Source organism: Gastrolobium bilobum, unplaced genomic scaffold (assembly GCF_033153095.1).
Source record: "Gastrolobium bilobum isolate Gb01-03AN ecotype WA unplaced genomic scaffold, APGP_CSIRO_Gbil_v1 utg3766, whole genome shotgun sequence".
NCBI lineage: Eukaryota > Viridiplantae > Streptophyta > Magnoliopsida > Fabales > Fabaceae > Gastrolobium > Gastrolobium bilobum.
In genome coordinates this window covers 370,027-375,955 of record NW_026898390.1, presented here as the reverse complement: position 1 = coordinate 375,955, position 5,929 = coordinate 370,027, and positions in this window count along the sequence as shown.

Here is a 5,929-nt window from a genome sequence, read left to right as displayed (position 1 = left end):
CATTTAATGTTTTCATCCTTTGTATGGTTATGATTCTCCGCATTTAATGCTTTCAAGTATATATATGGCAGGTATTTGATTGCTGCACGTACAGTAATTGCAGAAATGTAAACCCCATGTATATATATAGGGTTCATTTTTTCTACAGTCAATGTAGATAATTTATCTACATTGAGCCCAAAATGACATAGTTTTGAGGCAGAAATCGAGGTATTTTTGTAATTATAATTTATTTCAAGGTTATAATAGTCTTTTTCATTATAATTTTTTAATTTTTCAACCCAAAATGACGTCGTTTTAGAAACGAATGTAGATAACTTATTTACATTTACGGTAGCAATATTAAAGCCATATATATAAATATAAATATATATATATATATATATATATATATATATATATATATATATATATATATATATATAGAAATAGAAGTATAATGTTGTAGGAAAGTTGTTAGGTTATGTTATAGAGATAGAGATTGTGGGACCCACACTTATTTTGTTTTTTTGTTTTTTGAAAATAAGTGAGGGTCCCACAATTAGGGGTGCTAAACGAGGCAGGGGCCTTTGGCTCGGCTCGTGAAGACCTGAGCTTACATGTCTAAAATTGGTTATTAGCATCAGGCTTGAACTTGTATAAAAGTTCTTTTAATAAAAAAGCCTCAGACTCTAATTCAAAAGCTCGGCCTTAGAGCTTCTTAGGCCGACTTAGTATATTATTTTTTATTTATATTTTATATACTACTTGTAATAGTCCTCTCTTTCTTCTCAATCCATTTCATCTCATTTTATTAGTTAAACAGAGTTTTTGAATGATTTTGTTCTATATTATGCTGTTTGATATACCTTAAATTTATGAATATTTATAGAATTACTAGTGTTATTGATTATATATTCTGTTTGGATAAATTTTTATTGTCCAAGGTTTTTAATACAAGCTAACAGGCTAAACCAGGCTTTTATTTTTTGTAAATAAGACAGGCCAATAATTATATTTATAACAGGTAACAGGCTTGGTCAGACTGACCCATTTAAATACAAGTTTATCCTTTTAAGAGCAAAGCTCGGTTCGGTTCGGCTCGGCTTGTTAACACCCCTATCCACAATCCTTATCTCTATAACATAACCTAATTACCTAACAACTTTCCTACAACATTATTCTTCTTTTTCCCATATATATATATATATATATATATATATATATATATATATATATATATATATATATATATATCATCATCATCATCGTTCGTATAAAAGTCATTGAAAAATTAGAAGAAAAGAAACGACAGAAAAGAATAGGAGCATTTAGAAAATATTGATAAATCCTCGCCTGTGGTGTTGCTACAGTATACATTATATAGAAGTTGGCCAATAATTTCGTGCTAATTCCTCATAATGATATCTTAATTCATTTTTTCTACTATCAAAGTAAATAAGTTATCATATTGAATCCAAAATGGCGTAGTTTTGGACGAAAATCAAGGTAATTTTATAAGGGAGAAGTGTGTGTCATTTTAAAGGATGTAAAGTTGTGTCATTCTAAGAGAGAGAAAGAGATAGATAAATGAGGAGAGAGAGTTGACAAAAAAATAAAGGTGTGGGTACCACTTTTTGTGTAAGTGAAAGGATATAAGTTGTGTCATTTAAAAAGATAAATATTTTTCCCATATTTTAAATGTATGTATTAAGTATTCTTATTTTGTAATATTAATGATAATCGGACAAACTAAATTAATTAATTAAAAAGGGAAAAATATTTATCCTTTTAAATGACACAACTTATATCATTTCACTCTTACAAAGAGGTGGAACCCACACCTTTATCTATTTTTGTCAACTCTTTCTCTCTTTCTTTATTTATCTCTTTCTCTCTCTTAAAATGACATAACTTTACATCCTTTAAAATGACACACATTTTTTCCTTAAAATATAATAAATAAGTAATTGCGACTGAATAATAAATTTAAATATTCTTTTAGATAGTAAGTAGAAAGAAAGAAATATAATTTTCATTAATTAAATTAATAGCATTAAATGTAAACATATATAAATTAACTCGTTCAAGTAATATTTTGATTAATAAAATAAAATAAAAATTCAAAACTCAATCATAAAAAAAAAAATTATGAGCAATAATTTATATTAAAGGTTTTAACAGATATGGTTAGTTTGGATGTATGGAATAAAACAAAATCAAACCAATCAAATTTACGTGCTTCATTGTGTTCAATTTATATTTATGATTGTATTTTTTTCACAGTCAACCCAATCATTGATTGGGATTTAAGAAAAAAATGTAAGGTATTTTAAAAAATTTACTTTTCTCTTATATTATGAATTTTATTAGAATATTCTATATATATTTTTTCCAAACTCCAAAACATATTGTTTTGAAATTGCAGAACATAATGTTTACCAAAAAAAAAAAACAGAAATTGCAGAACATAATTTTGTTTTTTACTGTGAGAAAAATATTAACTCCTTGATTTAAATACGGAAATCGGGTTTTCTTTTTATAAGACGTGAAAATTATAAATTAAATAAATGTAATATAAACAGCAACTCACATGCTATCACATGACTTGTATTAATTCGATTCACTTTTGAATTTGAACAGTTAGGTTTACATAATATTTTTTTGAACATGTCATGTCATGTGTAATTTAATTTCTCTAATAAGTACTTGTTATTGAAGACAGTGGGTGATATTATATCACTAATAGATTTGAACCCATGTATAAAGCAGATGAGGTAGATGATCAGAATTATCACTGTGTAATTAAAAATATTAAAAACAGACTTACTTGTCAGTGGCAGAATGATGAAACAGACAGAATGAAAGGATGAATATATGCAGTATCAGAGGAATTAAATCCGAGCCCACAGAACGTGTCTCCTTAAGACAATTTGCCCCCTCACTGATGCCTAAGGTTGATGGACACTTGTCTCCCAGGATAGAACGGATTTCGTCTGAAGAATGGTGGCACTACCAATCAACAGCCCAAACGAACACAACAATATGCCAGAGGAAGTCACACCGGATCAACAGCCCAAACGAACACAACAATATGCCAGAGGAAGTCACACCGGAGGATGAACAACAGTACGCAAAACCGGAAGAAGAAAAATTCCGGCAGAGTTTAAGTGCAGAAAAAACTGGATAGATTTTTGAAGGTGTCAGTGTCTATTTATAGACACTGACCAGTCACGATGAACAGTCGCCGGCGACGAACCGCCGTGTCTGATGGCGGCGAACGGTGACTGTTCCGACGAACAGACACAACCGGTGACAGGTTCACGAAGGGAAAGAACCGGTTCGGTTCAATACTGCTCAAAAATCCGGCGGGTAGAAACATTTTGGTTGGAGGGAAGCAACGGTAAATTTTTTGGACAAAATAAAAAATAATTTAATAAAAAATTATTTTTTGTTACCGAACCGAGCCGGCCGGACGGCGGCGCGCGTGGTGAACCAATGCTCACCTAGCTCTTCCCCTACATAAAACATGTAGTGACCCAAGGGCCAATCTAAGAGAGGGAAGTGGGAGCTTATATACTCTCCCATTTCCTACTAATTGTCTAATGTGGGACTTGTTGAAACCCACACACCTCTTCATCTTCCCTTTTTCTCTTTTTTTTTTCTTTATTAACCCACTTCTTATTCATAACCAATGGATTAATGTACATTAATTCATTCATTAATTCCAACAGTACTTGTTATTTTTTAATATTCCTAAATATTATTTATATCCAGTTACTTGGTTTTTTTTTTTAGTAAAATAAGGAGACAAAGGAAAAGATTTAAAAAAGGAAGAAAACTTTAAGTAATGGAAGACGTAATATTTCAATATTCTAATTGAGTTGTAGGGTGACTAGGGTCCAGAGATTTTGTGAAAATGACGGGATCAATATTGTATGAGCTGGGTGACATAACGTAATAAGAAGGAATGAGGAAAAATATTTATTTGTGTCTTTGTTTAATGCTTATTTTAAACAAAAACTTAAAGCCACCAAACTAAAGGAGATAAATATTATATGTTCCGACTTTCAGCGAAAATAATGGAAACCCACTAAACAGAGAAACAGACAGTTGTCAGTGAATGAAATGAAACTCCTTCCATCTACTCATAGCTTCTATATTCTGCCTGTGGAAAAAAAATTTGATGCACCAGCAGCACCACCGTAATTTTTTAATTGAAATTTTGATATTTGATTTAAAAAGATTAATCTTTTTCTCTTTCCTCTCTCATCAACTTTTTTTCTCTTTCTCACTCATCTGTCCCCCTGAATATTGTATGCTCTAGGAGCATTAAATATGCTCTCTTGCCTGTGATAAAGCAGCATGTATAAAATACATAGTGTAACGCAACGTTTTTAATTATTGCGCACTTCATTTATATATGACGTGTTTATAGGTGTTTTTTTAAATGGCAAATGACTTTTGCACCTGAGGCAAAAATTATTTGTGTGTCTCATATACAAAACATTTGAAAAAGAGAAATTATAAAGAAGATAGTGTTCTGTCCTGAAGACAGAGATGTCTAGTCTAATAAGCTAATATGTTACTTTTGGATCTATACGCTCTCTCTAAGGTATCTACAAGTTAGATATCCTGGAGTCAAGCATATCATTGTACACAAAAGAACAATAAACAACTTTCGTCAAAGGGGTGATGTGTGTGCACAATGATAGCATAATAGTAAGAGAGAGAGAGTGTCAACATACCTATAGGTTTTACCTCTTATTCATAGAGTTTACATGTGGGTATTGAACTCTAGACCTTCTGTGCCTTTCCTAGCAGCCCAAGCCCATGTATTATGTTGTCCTAATATGATTGATATCCTTGATGGATATCCTTCCTTAATTATATCTGATTTATATTTGGATTGCCCCTTGTTGGGCTTAGTAATAAATGGGTCTCATATATAGGTCTATAATAGTTTCCCCTCAACCAGACAATTTGGGTTAGGGTTGACAAAACGGGTCAACCCGGCTCGACCCGGCCCAACCCGCATTCAACCCGAAAAAAACGGATCGGGTCGGTTTGGCTCAAAAAAAATAAACGAGCCGGAAAACCCAGCCCGACCCGAGCCAAGTTAGGGTTGGCTCGCGGGTTGGCTCGGAAAAAAGCTCACGGGTAGGCTCAAAAAAAGCTCGCGAGTTAGCTTGAAATGATGGCGGTGGGTTGGCTCGCGGGTTGGGTAGCTCGAAATATTGGCTCGCGGATTGGCTCGCGAGTTGGCTCAAAATTTTTAATTTTTGTGGTTTGTTCTCCTGTATAAAATTATCAACACATGTATCTATTGATTGCCTAATGGATAATGGTGTAAAGACACTAAGTAATAAAACATAACCAATAAATTAAGAAATCCCAACATAGCAGTAGACAAACACATTACAAAATAAAAATTGTCCTATGAGTTCCCACGGCCAATAAAGAACAATATCAAAATATAAACATCCAAAAGTACACCATCATCATTAGATCATCTATAAAGTTTCATGACCATTAGATCCTCGTGAAGAAGCTAATATATGGGAAATACCATCCTCATCATCATCATCATCATCTACAAAACACAAACCATAAAATGTAAATAATCAATTAAGGTTACAATGACAAATGAAAAATGAAATTTTAATTGCATTGAAAATAAATAAATTACCATTGGCAACAAAACCAGCCAACCAATTGCGGGTACATACCAAAGCTTCAACATTCTTTAACAACAACTTATTTCTATATTTGTTAAGCACATGTGATCCAATGCTAAAAGCAGATTCAGATGCCACAGTAGTAATAGGAATGCTTAACAAGTCACGAGCCATTAATGATAGATTCAGAAAACGACAACTATTATCCTTCCACCATTGCAATGCATCTAAACTATTCCAGTTGTCAATAACCATTATAGGCTCCTCTAAAT